Source organism: Drosophila miranda, chromosome 4 (genome assembly GCF_003369915.1).
Source record: "Drosophila miranda strain MSH22 chromosome 4, D.miranda_PacBio2.1, whole genome shotgun sequence".
NCBI classification, from domain to species: Eukaryota; Metazoa; Arthropoda; class Insecta; order Diptera; family Drosophilidae; genus Drosophila; species Drosophila miranda.
This window is the reverse complement of record NC_046677.1, coordinates 29,121,967-29,140,070: the sequence shown is the minus strand read 5'-3', so window position 1 is coordinate 29,140,070 and position 18,104 is coordinate 29,121,967. Positions and strand designations below refer to the sequence as shown.

Here is an 18,104-nt window from a genome sequence, read left to right as displayed (position 1 = left end):
CCACATTTTTGTTGTTTTATGTTTTACATAGTTATATGTATGTACATTTGGACCATGTTCGGGAAATGCTTGCTTGAATTTCTGCCAAGGACATGGCCAGTCAGTCAGAGCCAAAATGATTATTGTAAAAGTTTTGGTCAAACACTCGTTTTCCACCTCAAGCTCCTACCTTGGCTTATTCCGCTTTTCCATTTCTTTTCATACACTTTATTTTCCTATCTCTTTGTCTGTTGATACTTCTCTCTCTCTTTCTCTGTTCATCGTTGTCTGGCAAACAAAAAAGTTTTAATGGCTGGTATACATTGGCCATAATTCGTGTCCAACTTCCTTGCACATAATGAGAAAAAATGTAAAATAAAATTTGCAGTCGAAGCAGTTTGAAGTGATTTTTAATGGTCTCACAGTTGCCGCCGAAAACTTTTACCTGGCAATTATACATTTGAGTTCTCCTAATGGCTGACCATTTTGTTTGGTCTACTTTTGTTCTACTTAATTCAAGGTTTAAACAGCACCAGTCCATTTGATAAGACAAATTGAATTAGTTTTTCAGAGGGTCAAACAATACTTATAATTTATTTTTAAATATTTCCATAAATGTATAATAGATGTATTTCCATATTCCTTATGTTCATTCAATATTTACTTTCATGTTCTTCCACACATTCAATTTATATCCAATCATCAAGAAAGAAATGAAATTACATTCAAAAATTGCAAAATGAACAAACGAAAACGAAAACGAAAGGAGAAAAGCTTTCCATCGCGAGGGAACAAAGTTATTGAATACTTCTAATAAGTTGCAGCTTTCGTTGAGCATTCACTGGCCTTCGATGTACGGAAAATTGAGGCAACAACTCGTATATGTACATGCCGCAAAAAAAAAAAGAAAGACAGAGTGTTGAAGCTACAGTTGAGCTGTATTGATGGATTAGCACATTTGGGGATTGGGGCTTAGCCAGGCACCAAACTGAACGGATAATTGCCTGAGGGTCGCTTTCGGTATACGAGTATACAATGCAGATAGATATGTATCTGACAAAAAAAAGAAATATATACATAGAGTACATTAACAAAGTCCGCGCGATGAATGTGTGTGCGTTGTATCAACGCCATATCGATGTCGGAACAGGGAGACATACCCGTACTGGGGAAAATGAGCGGAAAATGGGTAACCAAACTAACCAGACAACAACAATGGGTACAATGTGTTGCTTGTTGCTCATTTCTCTGTTGCACGAATGATGAATGATGGTGGTTAGACAATGTACAACGGACAAACGGACAAACATGCTGACAGGCGGCCTCGACTCGGCTCGGCGTGGACTTGAATTCATGTATACGGTGCGTATGCGTAATGTGTATGAGATATGGAAGGATGGATGGATGGAGAGTATAATAATTCATCATGCCCACGGCATGTCTGCCCTATATACATACTTGTACGAGAATCTGGCATTTGTTGTTACTGTCATATTTTTTGTGCCTTTGAGCGCATATTCACCAAACTTTGGCAAATGAAATTGACGGCAAATCAATTGAAATTGTATATAAATATACTTGTACGTGTATATCCGTACTTTTATATATAGATTATGTTTATATACACATACACGTAGTACTCCCTCGCACAACAATGTCTTTGTCTGGCTGTGTGTTGCACATTTTGCCCCCACATAAAATTGAGTTTTGCTTTGAGCTGCGGCTCTTTCCTTGCCTCTCTGCCTCAACAAAGGAAACCATTCGTGTGGATTGAGGCGTACAGAAATAAATACACAGCAGCTGATTTGAATAGAAACAAGGGCATATGAAAATCAATTTGTATTGAAAGTTTCGAGTTTAATGGGATATACTTATTTCAGCGCGGATTCAGCCTAAGGGCTGCTCCTGGGGTTTTCGAATTAAAGAATAGTTTTTTTTTAAATAGTTTTTAATCATTGTTTTTCATTATTGTTTTCTTAGAATACGACAACTTTCTATCACAATCAAATAATATATTCACAGCTCATATTCCCTATTTAACTGGCCAGGATTGTCATCTCTCCCACACGCACCATCTCCTAAGCATCTCAAGTATGCCGCCCACACACCCAGACACAAAATACAGAAAGAGACACAGACACAGACACAGAGACATAACCACCTAAGCGGCTTATAGAAGCATTAGGCAAATGAAAATATTCAGCAGCAAAAATTTGTGGCCTTTTTTTGATTCGATTTACATTTTGTATTTATCTTTCAGCTTCTTCCCTGGCTTCGAGCTTCTTTTTAATTAGCTAAAATGTTGACTAAGCCGCAGAATTGAAAATTCTGACCTGCAATTTAAGGAGCCTCCAAAGAGAGGCTACCAGAAGCTTGCAAGCTGGATTTTAAGAGTCTACCAGGCTTATTAGTGTCTGCTTTGTCTATGGTTTGAGGCAGGGACGCAATGCCACAGCAGAGCCAGCCAAATTATGAGCATTATGGCATGCCCCAGCCACACCTACAAGTGCCTACAATACCTACATACCATCTTGCCACAGAGCTTGGGCCCGTCCCGTGCGCCATTTAACAAACATTCCGTTAATCTGCTACACTTGGCAGCGCCATGGCCACGAGGCTGCTGCTGCCTGCCACATCCGCTCCAGTGTCTGTGTCTCCACTGTATGGGGCACTGCACGGCAATGGGTGTCCTCGTTGTTACTGCTTATTGTTGTGCTTTTATTGTTACGGCCATGTTTTTTCTCCCTCTTCCCTTCCCTTCCCACCTCTTACTCCTAATCCTCCACCGTCTGCTGAGCCTTCTGCTTCTCCTTTTTTGAATGATCAATAAAAGGTACGAGGATTTTGACGGGATTTTTGCATCTACGAGCCCCAACTGGCTGTTACTGTAAAATATAGATGAACAGATCGACAATATATATGTCGATCTATCGAAAATCAATTTTTTGAGCGAAAAACTGTTTTTTTTTCCGAGGCCACAGCAAGAGCGATCAATCTTTAAGGGTATCAAAAGGTTCGACTTCGCAGATAGTCTTCTTTTCTTGTTGTTTCATTTGGGGGCATTGTTGGCTGCCTCTTCCTTCGGCCTGCCCCCAATACCCCTGTAGATATAAGAGCATATATATGTTCTTTTTGTCTTTAGGGCTAAGCGTTTTACGTTTATGATTCCAACTCAGACCCCAATACAGACCCAGGCACAGACATGAGCCTGAATCCATGTGAGCCCGCCCACGGGCCACGGCTCGCCTTCAACGTTTTTGTGTCGCTGGCGAATGTTTGTTGGAAACCGAAATGACTTTTGAATTGCATTTAGGTTATTGCCACTCACTGGAGCACTGACATATGCACTTAAAGTCAATTTTTTTGACAAACAGCCACGCATCAGGAATTCCCAATCCAAATCCCTCCTGCCATGGCAGAAATTCGATTGCTTGCCCTTAAATGTGTCACGTTTTGAATTTGTTCTACTTTTAATATTTGCTCAAATATTTACCAGGACTACGTGCCTGGCCTCAGTAAAAATCGCCAAGGCCCTATGGATATAACGATAACTGACTGGAAGATGGCCTCGAGGGCCACGCTCCCGTCTCTAAGCTGCTGCTGGAGTGACTTCTGAACCATTTTCCTCCGACTTTGTGACTTTCTGACTCCCTGGATCTCTCTTTTTCCATTTTGTACGTTAATAATTTACTGTCAACTTGTATATTTATTGCTTAATCACTCGGAAGACCACAGATAATATTCGACGAATGTCTGTGCGGAGCTCTGTTTATGTGTACATATACCTATGCATCTGTGTTTGTGGCCTGCCTATAAATCAAATGGGAAAGCATTCGGTTTGGCTAATGAAGTCAATTTGTAGTCAAAATTCAAACAAAACCTGTGAGGCTTTGTGTGGATTCAATTGCTGAAACAATGGGCTTAGGGGCAGATTAAAGACTGCCTCGACTGCCAGGATGTTGAGAAATAAACAACCATGAAACGGATTAAAGGTGTAATAGAAAGTTAATCCCATACAGAATGATGATATCTGGACTAAAGGTGATTAAAATTCCAGTAAACACAATTTAAGAAATTCCATAGGAATTCATTCCAAAGGGTTCTATTGGAGCTGAGGTAACTGAGCAATCATAGATTTGTATTCTAAGATACGATTAGATATCCAGCAATACAAAGAAATACCAGAAATTACTTGATGATTAATTTATATCCCGTTGTACTTTTTGCACTCGATAAAAACCCATCATTAGTCTATGGACTTAAGTGCCCAAAGCATCCATAAAATAGCATTCACATTTAGTGGCTAATGATTATCCCAGTCTCGACCTAAACTTCCTCATGGCTCTATAAAAAAAAACCATTAAGCTTTTGCTATTGCCATTCCGAATGCTGTGAAAAAGAACGCCGGTCGAGCAGCTGGCTCTGGCTCTGGCTCTGGCCACTGGGGCCTGCGAAGTAGTTAAATTAACAACTAATTTAAAACAATTTTTATGTGGCAGCCAGACAAATGGCTCGCCACCCAATTCTTTGCAGTTCCCGCACGAGCAAATAAGGAGCATGGCCGTGGACATGGACAATGCTCGTAATGTCTGTTCTGTCACTGGCTCAGGCTGTCCAGAAGTCCCGTTGATGTCCTCTGTCCTCTGTCCTCTGTCCTGGACTGGACAAAGAAGTCTAGACAAATTTATAACGACTCTGTTATCCTGTTTATGGGACATCGGCATCAGCAACAACAGCATTCCGGACATTCCATTTTGGACATTTCATTTTGACACAAAGATTGACAAATGGTTATGGTGGGGGGCTCAGCTGTTGTTGTGACATGTGTGTGACGGGGAGTCGTGTCGTCGAGTGTTAATTAAATGGTGAAGTCGAGCAGCAGCTCGCTTCAGTTAATTTTGTTCAGTGGTGAAGTTTATTTCTAGTATAAAACATTAAAGAAGGGCTGGCTTTGGGAGTCGAATGCTGTGATACCCATGCAGATGCAGCGTTTCAATTTTTGCCTTAAGATATAGTTATTCTTTATAGCTGAGCTATGTACACAAATATCTCAATCTGAAACAGAAGAGTTTATGCTGTTAAAGACTTTATCTGTTCAAACAGATCAAGAAAACATATCCTTCCTTCACTACGTTGAAAAAATATTCTGAAAATCGTAATACCCACCTGCCGGGGTGTAATAAAGAATTGCAGACACACACATGGCGTATACGTAATTTACTTCAACGCCAGAACAGATGACATTAAGTATCGCTCTCATACTGTCTCTTTCTCTCGCTCTGTCTCACTTAACTCTCTCTTTACTGCTCTGGCGACACTTGACTTGTGTTTTAGTATATAGTATATGCCCATCTGTATCCTTTACAGCGGCGTTAAAGTGCCAAGCAAAGAAGATATAATGAAAGCGCCACAAAGTATGCAATGGTTTTCCAAGCACCCACCCACATACACACACACACGGACAGAGGCAGACACGCAGGAAATAAACGTCGCTTGAGTTAACAATTACACTGACACCATTAAAGTTCCGTGCTGCCACGCCCCCGCCCAGCAGCAGTAGCACGTACCGCCCTCCGTACACACCCATTTTTTAGCGAGGGCGGGCTGCATTCACAGTTTTTTCACTCCCATGGTCTTTCCCCATTGTTGCTCTTGCTCTTCCTCATGCAACTGCCGTTGACATGCCGCCTTGGGTCTGTATGCATGGAAGTGGCAGTGTGCTGGTGACATGTGCCTGTACCTGGCACACAGATTGCACATTGTCTGCATCTGCATCAGACACCTCACATTTTCTGTGGGCTTGCAACTTTTTTTGTCCTACTACAGCTGCTGGTCCCTGTCCTCCTGGCCCGCCTCCTCCGCCTGTGACACTGACAACTTGCAACTTACAACTTACGAGCATTTTATGCAAACGACTGCAAACTTTTGCCCACAATTGAGCAAATTGCTGTCCGGAAATGGAAATGTGCTTTGATTCAATAGCCAGAAGGGACCAGACCCTATTTTCCCATCTAAAACTTTAATTTGGTGGAACCGAAGAGCCCCCGACAAGTAATTTAAAAATCCATTCGCCCAAGCTGGAGCTGGAGCTGAGGCTGGAGCTGATGCTGCTGCCCAAATGTGTATTTATCATAATGCCAATGGCTCTTGCCACCGAGCTTGCAGCTTGCAACAGTTGCAAGGGCAGCAGCTGCCTCCATTAACCCATTAAAAGCCCACAACAAGGACCGCAGCACGTAGATGCAGGAGCAGCATCCGAGCAGCCAGCAGGCATCCGGATCTTGAGAGCCGCAAACACAGCACGTAGCCACTTCTATTCCGCCGGAGCGACAGACACAGCGAGCTATAGCCAAAGGGTTGCAGAGGGGCTGGGGTTCGGCTTGAATGGGATGGTAGATAGTGGAGAAGGATGGCACGCCGAATGGAAGTTACGGCAGGACGGGTAACTATGGTCGAGCACACCGCTTCAGGTAGTTCGCTGCTGCAGCCACTCGCTGCAACATTGCCATTAAATCAGAGTTAACAACTGCCTCTTCCTGTCTGCACAGTGGGTGGCGAAGTCATATTTCTTCGGAACACCTTTCCATACCCCAAACGGTTCTTTCTTTGATGCAATGCGTTTCAACTACAACTACAGCAATGTCTAGTTAATGTCTAAGTGCGGCTATCCAGGATATTGGCCTGCCAAGTATTGGATCTCTTCTTAGAGAGAACGCCCGTCCTTGGGAATCGTGTATTTGTTCGTTAGATTGCCAGTTTCTCCCATTGTAATCTATTCACGAGACCTGTTTGCTCATGGCACAGATGCTGTTGTGCTGCTTCTTCCGCAACTGCTGAAATCACGACGAAAAAAGTTTAAACTGCGGCAACAACTCGGGCTTTATTTGCAACAGAAAGGAATGAAAAAACGTGCACCGTGCTTCGCGGCTGACTCGCCGAAAAAACAATTATTTGTAGAGCAAGGCTGCGGGAGGCTGAGCGGAATGGTGGCTGGTGGCGCACACTGTATATTTATTCTAAGGCCAGAAGGAGACACCTCTATATATATATAGACAGAGACAGAGAGAGGGAAAGGTATGAGAGGGAATACAAAAAGAGAGGCAAAATACATTGCAGGAGCAGAATACCAACAGACGCCAGCTAGCGGACGCTGACAGCCACTGGAACATATGCCTGGAACAGGGAAGAGTGGGAGGGGAAGAGCGAAAGAACCGAAGGAGGGAGAGGAAGAGGTAGAGAAAGAAAGAGCGACAGTGCTGCCAGGGCCACCTGTTGTCAGCTGTTCGTGCTGCACTTCTTATACCCTGGCAGAGGGTATGATGATTTTGATAAGCAAACGAGTTACACGCAGGATCTGCATCTGATTTCCAAACTCTTAAGTGTTTGTTTTTCCAATGTTCACTTCCAGTGAATTTTCCCTTTCCGCAGAGTGAGGATCAGGGTATCAAATGCTTCGATCCCCATTTCAGTGTTTCCTTCTTGTTTCACGCTATTTCCGACCTCTGTCGTCGTCGTCTGTCCCTGTCCTTGTCGTTGTTGTTTTTGTTGCTGGCGTCAGCTGGCACGGTGTTTTCTTTCTTTTTTGTCCCGCAATTTTATTTCATTTCATTTCACTTAGCCATTCGCTTTGTTGGTTTTTGTTGCTCCCGTTTTTCCATTTCCCATTCCATACACAATTCTATTCTATCCGTCTCTTCTTTTTGCCTTGTTTTACATTTTGTAATTGAATACTTTAAGTGATTCTCGCTCTTTGGCTTTTTTCTAGTTAATTGACAAAATGACTCTAAGCAAGGGCCCATCCCCCCTTCCCCACCACCCCATTCGGCCCTGTCCACAGCAAAAAGCGTCATTTAACTCTGATTTGAAAAGATTCAGAGTCACAAAACAAACTGAAAGGGTCCTCTTCATTCATACGAGTGGGTCTCACAGATGAGTCGGAAACGTAGAGCAGATAGGTCATGTGTAAATGGAATCTGTAATTAGTGATATTGATTTGATTTATATATGAATTAATTGATTTGAATGGGTTGGACATATGTACGTACTAGTATATGTATGTATATCCATTTCAGAGACCCAAAAGAAGCTTCTTCAAGGAATATTCAAAGACTTCAATTACATACATTTGTTATTTTTCCTTGGAATACTTACAGTACAGTTCCCAAAATATCCCAAAATTGATATGAATTCACAAGAACGTTATCGTAAAAGTTAAGCCTACGTTTTTTTATGATTTCGTCAAGTATGCCATGAGAAAAGCACTGACCCCTTAAAAAGCTAATTTTGCTACTTCCCCGTAATTAATCCCAATTCAAAATAATAAAGATAAGCACAAAAGAAAAACAAACAAAAATAAAAGAAAAGCCAAAAAATAATGCTTCTAAAGTTGACCCCGACGTGATTTGAACACGCAACCTTCTGATCTGGAGTCAGACGCGCTACCATTGCGCCACGGAGTCCACATAAGTCACGATGCCTGCCACACAAACCTAAGGCCCCAATCCAGTGCTCGATGAATGCTTGTTGTTGCTATTCGCGTGCCTAAAAATAATATCCCACTAAATAATGCGCTCGATGCTACGTCACTGCATTCCGTACTGTTCTCTCTCACTCTATCTTTCTCTCTCCCTCTCTTTCCAAAGTACTGTTCAGTTTATATCTTTCAATTAGTATTTGTATTTGTTGCTTTTTGTACATATAGTATGTACTGACATAAGGCGTTGTGGAAATCGCATTTGAAAGAGATTAGATGAATGTAGAAACCCGCTTCGTTGCTATTATTTAAGTGCAACATTGAAACGGGTTTGCAGAAAAGTGTAGTCACGAGTAGATCGCCCCCAACACGCTATGGCAATAGAAAATCGAATGGTTCACTGAACAGGTCTTTGGATAACTTTAAATGCCAGTACAGTAAATTCGGACTATGTGGTACGAACGATTTAAGAATATTTTATAAGAATAATAATGATAGCTTGCTTGTAAGGAAATAAGTTAAGATTGGAACACAGTAAAGTCATACAGAATTGATAAAGAATGGTTTTTCAGAAACCAATATCACATCGTAGATACATAAGTAGAAGCGATCGCTAGAGCATCAATTCATATAGCTAATGACAAATCATATTTGAAAATATGAAATATTATCCCAAAGAAAGCCAAATGTGTCAATAAATGGTTTTTTCCTATGCCAAAAGCTGACTGAAATTGATTCTGTCAGCCAGTCGTTTGTCATTTTTGCCATTAGTCGAAGAAGAGGAACCGAAACAAACAAAGCAAATACTATATTTAACTATATTCACAAAAACCGCATGGATGTCAGACAAATATTGTTGTTTGTACTCAGTATAATGTCTGTATTAAGCTAACCATTCCAAATTGTTGTCACAGAAGCAAATTAATTGAAGTTGCGATACTTCAGAAAGAGCACAAGTGGATGATTGAAATGTTTATACGAGCAGTAAGTACTACAGTTACTGTTTAAGCATATATAATAATGATTACTCTACTCTAGTCATGGTGAATGGTCCTTTGACAAAATAGTCATTTCATAGTATTCATTATCTCAACACACATCAAATGAATCTTTCATTATTCCATTTCCATCCATTCAAAGATGAAACAGATGAAAACCATTCCCCTTCTGAATATTTAATTTGCTCGCCAATTTATGGAACACATAAAGCGGAAAATACATTGCCCTCTACTGATGGAGAACAAGCGCCATTTATATGATTCCATTTTATATCAGAAATACCAGAGAAAACACCTCAATGAATGATAACCAGGGAAATACTATTTATAGGTTCTTGATTAGTTTGGCCCCAAAACTTTTCATGGCGCACTTGAATACATTCGGCTATAATTGTATGCAAGCGTGAATCCCCCAGGGCGCCACACGAGTCTGAGGTCCGCCACCAGATGGAACCCAGCTCACCACAATCCCCCTTCCCCCACACACACAGTGCTATTCAGGCTTATAGGGCGCACACTAATAAATACTCAACAGTTGCACATTTGAAAATTTCAGTGGAAAATGCGAGGGAAAAAGGAGGCTGGTCTTGGACTGAAACCAAATAAAAAGCGAGGGATTCGCTTTACCCTTGGCGCTTCTTATGACCTTTGTATGCAGAGGGCTTGGTGATTTTGAGCAGTGGTTTGGAACAAACATCATAGGCTTTTGCCATTTTCTGAAATTTCAGAAGTAGTGATTCAATAGCAGTTTCATTCAAATCGGATTCTTGCATCATATTTGTACCTACCACACGAATTAAGATCCTGCATTTGACCGGTATACCATAATCTACATACATCAGAGAGCTCAATCTATCAGATAGGGTATCAAAAGATTCGTCCTGCAAAGATTCGACCTTCCTTTCTGGTTTGTTTTTTTTAATTTCAGCCGCAAAAAGTTTTTTCTCTCTCGTTTCGTCCTTTCCCTGGGCCTCTGTTTCTGCATGTTCGTGTGTTCTGTTCGCGTGCGTGCATGGCTCGGCTTCTCTGCGTGTGTGTTTGTGTATCCTGTGTATGGCTGATGTTTGTATGTGGGAATCACACGAAATTGGCAGCCAGGCGCTCAGATAACTGCGTAGGCGTCGCAGCTCCACGTGGAGCATCAAATGGCGCAATGTGCAAATGTTGAGAGTACTCTTTGGAATGGGAAAAAGAAGTGGAAGTGAAAGTGGAAGTAAAATCTGCCTTTGTTTGCCCCTGTGTCAGTGTCTGGGCATGGTATGTGGGACTGTACTCATTAATAAGTGAGCAGGAGAAGCACAGGACCAAAGAGGGATAGGAGAACAGACTGGGAATCATCTTGGAACAGGAGCAGAAATCATGCAAAACTCACACAAAAAGCTCACATAAAATCCCCCAAGTTAATGGCTGCTTGCCAACTTTTTTTGCTTTTTGCTTGGCAGCAGTTAAGTAGTTACTGCTCGTACTGCTCGTGCTGCTGGGACCCAGCATAAGCTCTACTTAATTCGTTTAAGGGAAACGCAACACAAGTTGCTTTCCACATCCACAACGTTCGAGGTTGGGTTCGGTTTGGTTCGGTTCGGGACGAGACGCAGGACCCACAGAGCGTGACAACGAAATGCGGATGAGCGAGGACCCTAGGAAATATCCACAAAGCTCCTCTTTGCATGGGGAACTACGCAAATGAAGTTAAGAGCAAGGAGCTAGTTAGTTAGTTCCGGTTTGTCATTCCATATGTAAATATATGGGCTTAAACTTTAAAGCGGCTTCCAGGCTGCCAGGACCTTTGAAGTGCGAAAAGTTTAGGGATGTTGGCAAGTTCGAAATCATTTAAGGATGATGGAAACTAGTATGGATCATAGGCATGAGGGGAGTAATAAGATAATATGATTATCATTTAATTGTTTTATTTATTGTATAAATAAACAATCAGAAACCTTAAATTTAATCTTAATAAACCTTAAATGCTTAAACTTATACATTTAATTGATGAAAATTGCAATTAATTGTGTTTGCCATAATTTAATATCATTAAAAAGATCAAATTTCTTGAATTAAATTCATACAAAATAATATTTTTCCACGTGGCAACTAAAGGGCCCTGCTTTTTTCACCCACACTTACTAGAGCACTCAAAATCCACCCTAGTACCAGGAAAATTTTTATCGAATCGAAACGAACCGAGATTTATGGTAGGCTATTTATATACCACACTTAAGGACACACACTCATAGTGATGGGAAGGTTTTATAGGGCTTTTGCTTGATTAACTGTGACAATAAATGTTGATTAACAGCTTGGCCAACGATTTGGAACCTAATCAAGGTTGCCATAACAACAGATAAGACATGATATGTAGGTTACACTTAAATGTTTAACACCACAGGGTGTTTTCACAATTTTATCCTTCACTTACTTCCTTACACTCACACGTGCACTCAGTCGCGTAGGTATGTGCATGTGTGTGCAAGTGTCAACATTTATTTTTTTTAATTAACTCTGCAGCATCAACATCAGCAGCAAGGAGAACGGCAGTTGCACAAACTTATTTAATTAAAATTCGCCATTGAAGCAGCTAATTAGATTTTTTAACCGCTTTCATTGTGCTTGTTGTTTCTGGCCATGATGATGATGTTGTTACCATTCTTGTTTCCGTTGCTTTTACTGTCGATTTGGCTTGGTTACTCCAAAGCCCCCACCCCCCCAATGCCGCTTAACATAATTTTTGTCGAGCTGGCCATAAAATAGTTGAAATTATGTTTGCTTTTGTCGACTGCGGGACACGAGCCACAGGCCACGGGCTACGGGTCCCAATCCAGGGCCCTTTTTGTGCCCCCAGCCCCAAGGCCACAAGGCCGTGTCCAGTTCTAGCCAGCATAAATTTGCATAAATTTTGTGGGTGCACAATTCCAGGGGCCACCACCTGATCCCAAACCCATAAAAGATTGGGCAACCCGAAAATCGATACCGAAACTTACCAGCGAATGGCAACAAATTAATATGATTAATTGGCACGTTGCTGGTGCCTGGTAATGGCAGCCACTAAAAAAGAATGGGAAACGACTTTGAAAATACCTGAGTAATACCTTGATCTATACTAGAGTTGCACGCTGATTGTTCCTTTACAGCTTTCACCCCTTACATATATACCAATACCCATTACACTCTAGCTTCCCTTTGCCCATAGGCTACTTCTTAATTCGATTGCCCCATAGGCCCTTATGCCCAGCAAATACCCTGGCAGTTTGCGGTACACTTTTGCAGCTATTGGCAAAACCAGGCCCTGGCAACCGACCCCTGGGCAAAAGTTACCTCACAGCAAACAGAATCACTGCCCCAAACCTCGCTGACAGCAGGGCTTTCCAGGGCGGGAGAGACAAAGTGTGCGAAGCGAATGTGGGGGGAAAGAGTGGGCGTGGGAGGAGAAATTGGAAGGCAAAAGTGGCTGTTGTAGGAGGCAGGGTCGATTGGCTTGACGTGTTTGTTTGAGGTTACGCGCGGACGCTAAACTGAATGGATGGAGATGGAGAGCACTGGACTGATTGACACTACGGGTGAAAATTGATGTCGCTGGTTACGGGGCAGGATTCTCTGGGTTCAGGGGTCAATCAGGGGTCGAGCCACTTTGATAGGGATTCACTTTGGTGGGGTAAACTATGTTCAATCGCTATTGAATCTCATAAAATCGCATGGCGACTATTCAAAATATCATCGGTAAATATTTAACAGTCGGTGTTGAAGCAGGTGTGAAAGCACTTGGCTGTACCCGTCTCCACGGATGTGTGCTTTGAGTATATTGGGCATATCCATTAATCAGTCAATGGCGTGTTAATTGGATACAAATTCCTATGTGTATGTACATACATATGTATATGACTTATTATATAAACGTAATACGTGTGTATACTCGGAAGTCTGTTCGAAACGTGGGTCTTGTCTTTGCGTTTGTTTATTTATTGATCGGCATAAAAAATCTTTCGAAGAATTTGCAGCTTTTGCTTATAAAGAAAGCTTTGTAGGTTTATCAAAATATACCTGCAAAATTCTTTAGTTTTTTTTAGAGCATGAATTCCTATCAAAATGTTCACCCTTTGAAGATTTTTCATAATGTATGTACATATATTTGATGGCATCTACCAGACGTGAGGCAGAATTTAAAATAATACGATTTTGTATATTTTTTTAGGCAATATTTCACAAGTGATTCCGTCGATCAGCTGTTGGAAGCAATGTGGCTAATAAAGCGATCGGAAATAAGGCATGTCTGGGAATCACCGAAAGATCTGATTTGCGAAAATATCACAGCATGATTCATGGGCTTTTATATACGTGTACGAATGCTTGATGCACTTGCTTGAGCAACAACAAAAAAATACCCTCAATAGACCGCGATTTATCCACAGTTTACGGGCAGAAACACTTAATCTTTGCCCACATATGCTTTCGAATAAAATATGTGGCGATGACCCAGAGTACAATAACAAGGAATACCCTTATTGAATAGGTCGATGGTAGGTTAAATCATCGATAGTCACCTTCGATTAAACACGTATCGAATAGGCCTTCTCTTGCAAAGTTTCTGCTATCTTTTGGCGCCGTCGGAATTGAATTCAACTAAAAAAACGTAAAAAGTAAGTGAAAATTGCATTATTACATGCAAATATAACAAAAAGAACAATAGATTAACATCTGCCAAAGTCTGCAATTGAAGACTCTTCCACATACATACGTTCGCACATATTTCTACCTTTTTTCAATCGGGCATATGCAGCACGTGTTTTTCTGTGAATGTGTCTGTGGGAGGCGAAAAATCTGCATATGTGTTGCGCGTTTTTGTCGAATTTTGTGCTAATTGGCATTGCATTTTGGGTTTTTTTCAGAAAATTAATAACGAAATATGTCGACTATCGTAAAACTGCAATCTTCGGACGGAAAAATCTTCTGTACGGACATTAAAATCGCCAAGACCATGAAAACGGTTGGCCATATACTAAAGAATCTTGGCCCCGATGAGATTTGTCTGCTCCCCAAGGTGGATTCGACTATTCTGGAAATGGTGCTGACCTGGGCCGAGCACCACAAAGACGAGGATATGGAGAAAGTGGTGACTGCTAAGCAATTTACCATCCCAGAGTGGGATAAGAACTTTTTGAAATTGAACCAAGAAACCCTGTACAAATTAATGATAGGGAGCCATTATTTGAACATCGAGCCTCTGTACGAAACATGTTGGATAAAAGTTGCTAATATGTTTAGGGGTAAAAGTACTAAACAGATTCGCAGAATTTTAAACATACCTAATATGTGGGATAAAGCAGCCGAGTAGGAAAAGCGCCCAATCGTATTCACCTGTAATAAGCGACTAAACATGTATACACAACATTAACCGAATAAATATCATCAAACAACACATTTTGGATTTTGCGTGGGCAAGAAGGGTCCGCCCGGACGGTGGCGGGACTTGGCTAAGCTGATCATGACATGCAATCTTATATGTATAAGTAATTGAATTAAGGGAATGTGCAGCCACTAACTCGATAATAAAAATACAAGAGCATAAATACCTCTCGCTCACGCAGCATGATTTTCCCATAAGATTTTTATATCTGGCCTGAATTGTAGTGGAACAACGCTATTGGAGTGTACATCTTACACTCGTTTATATCGTTAAATTCTCACTTTACTTTTAGTTTACATACTTTCGTCATTCCCAAATATATTTACAAAATTAAAATTTAATTTTGATCAAGAACGGAAAAGAAAGTACACTTTCTCTCGTTGCATTCTTTGCAGGAGTTTCCTTGCATTTGCTTGGAAGTGCCGAGAACTCGTCCCGTCTTTTGCGACAACTAATGTCCGCTGGGTGTTTGAGCGAGGCGACCATTTACGTAGAATTGCAACAAAAAGTTTTCAACGGCTTGCAACAGAAAGAGAATTTTGCATAATATTAGACATTTTCAGAATTAATACGAAACTTAGCGCTGGGATAGCGAACTCAATAATTGCGCTTGTTAAATATTTAGAGGCCCACTCGACTGCAAACAACTGAATAAGGGCCAAGACCAAGACCAGGAAAGGCTGCTATCCAGCTATACAGCAACAGGCAACAAGAGAAAATAGAAGAGGAATCCTGATTTTATATAAGCAAGGACAAGCACGCAGAAAATTTCAGACAGGCGTTGGGCGAATTGTCGAAGGCGAGGGCGAAACTATGAAATTCATTGAGAGCAAAGTTGAGCACAAACTAAAGCAACAAGTTGGGCTCTAAAAAGGGGGATATTTGTACGTACCATGGGGCACGCCCAGCAAGGATGTCGGGCCGTGTAAGCGTCACTTAAAATAAACCCGAAGACGTTGCTAAAATGTGCTCCGTGCATACTTGAAACAAGAACAGATTTAAGTGCACACACACACACACGCACACTCAGATACACGAGCTCACAGATACACTCCAGCTGGTGTACACAGCGTGGAAAATGTGAAGGCTGTTGCCGTTCATTGCGATATATTTTCGTCACTTAGCATTGAGCCAAGGTACTGAGTCCGAAACGAACCGAAACCAAGACCAAGACGCTTGCCACATTAAGACACGCAGCGACACAAACACTTGAGGACAGCCAGTCAGCCAATCAGCAAACGTATACGTAATCTTCCTGTAGTAGCTTTGTGTGTGGCATGAAGAATGGTGTCGTGTGCGTGCGCGTGCCTTAATGAATGTGTGTGACACAATCAAAGATAAGAAGTCGCCATCTCCATCCCACCATCACCTCTCTCCCACAGATAATGATGAGTATCATTAAGTTGAGCAGGGCACGCTGCTGTTGACATTAAGATGTGCGCCTTTTGCCATTGTCCTGCCCGGCCCTCGAAGCTGTTGTTGTGCACTTTCAGGCGATTTGGCACACGGCCCAACCTTGATTTTCTCCATTTTCCGTTGTTCTATGTATACCCTGGAAGTGGTTCTCATGGCATTGAGCAGATTTTTGCAATTGAAAGAAAGCAGGAAGAAACTGCTTTCCCATTAGCCATGAACAGACGAGCTTCTCTCTGTTTCTATAAAAACTAGTCATTCAGTTTAAAAGACAACTTTGCACAAAATCCAGATGACCGTATCATTTAAAAAATAAATTTGCAAGGGTATTAAAACCTTCGGCCCCCAAAACTGCCTTCCTTCCTTTTTTCTTGTTTTTTTGTTAGTTTTTTCCATTTGCCAGCCATTTGGTGACATTTCCCGTTTTGGATAAACGCATTTCCCGCGGCCTTCGACGAGTCAAAAAAGCAGAAAAAAATAGAGGAGGGAAAACCTTTGACACTTTGGCAATCAAGGCAGCGGACACCTGTGCCAGTGGGTGTGGGTTTGGGTAAAGGTGCGGGTGTGTCATTGTCGCAGGTGAGCGAAAAAAAGAGGAAAAGCGCACTCAGACAGGCATTGGCGTGCATAAATGCATTATGGGGCGGGCATAACGGGGGCGTTTACACCCTTTATCCACTGGACTGAGTCTGCTGGGAAAACTTTGCTGAAAAGCGAACAAGCTACGTAAATATTAAAAGTTTTTACACGATTTTACTTTCGCTTTGCGACTAACAGAATCCTGGTTCTTACAGATTGTTTGCTCAAGCACATTTTTGGTCCACTCATGAAGAATAAAATTTCAAATTAAATTCCAAGTCACTTTCTTTATTTCTTTAAATTTATATCTAGTGGATATAGCAACATCAGTATGTTTAGGTAAAGGAACTCGTAGTTGAATGAACGAAGAACATAGTTGATGATCGGATGATGAACTAAGATGCAAAGAAGAAGTTTTTCACAAAAGGAATAATGATACAACTCATATGAAGTTTCACAATTAAAATTACAATTTTATTCCTGAAAAAACACTAGTTTTTCTTTTGTCTAGGTTAAAGGCAAAAATATAAATTTTAAGGCTATTAATTCACCTTAATAATACAATTTATGTGAGATATGATTTTCTAAATAAATTGTTTTTTTTTTAATTTTTGTATAACGAAGAATATCTTGGAGCGGAAAAGATGATATTCTTTAATATATTAACCTAAAAATTTACCATTTTTGATAAAAGCATATTAAAAAAAAATAATTTTCAAAGAATGTTATTTATGTGCAATTTCGGTATAATTTAATATAAATTTGATTAAAATAAAGAAAATCAGCATAAATTTCCATGATATTTTTGAGGAGTGGAAACAAGGCCTACGAATATATGTACCATAAACCGCATCTGGTGGATGGGGCCTTAACGCAGTTATATCGATTTGCGGATGTCAGCTATGCTACGATTATACACACATACTGACACACAGACTCACAAACACACAGGCAGAAACCCACACTCAGACACACAACTATGGCTGATTGCTTTGCAGCTTTCACTGGACTTTTTTTTGCAGGTCGTTCTTTTTTGGGTCGCTTTATTTTTTGCTGCAATTTCTTTTCATGTTGCCATTCATTGATACATGTATGTGTGTTTGCGTCAGAGTATGTTTGTGTGTTTTTTCTGTGTCGGTGTGCCAAAAAATATCAAGGCAAAAGCATACGCCTCTCCTCCCCACTCTCATCCGCAATTGCTTGGCAGAGTTTACACGGTTATCTGATAACTTAATTTGATTTGCTGCTCACACACACATGTGCC

At 41.1% G+C, this 18,104-nt stretch overlaps 1 protein-coding gene and 1 non-coding gene across 5 annotated transcripts in view; both read right to left on the bottom strand.

Moving 5' to 3' along the window:
• LOC108163519 overlaps positions 1 to 18,104 on the bottom strand; it is a 47,146-nt gene that overhangs the window by 7,786 nt on the left and 21,256 nt on the right. The gene's annotated exons all lie outside the window — the stretch shown is intronic.
• Positions 8,367 to 8,438, bottom strand: Trnaw-cca. The gene has a single exon. It is a non-coding gene; the product is annotated as a tRNA-Trp (tRNA).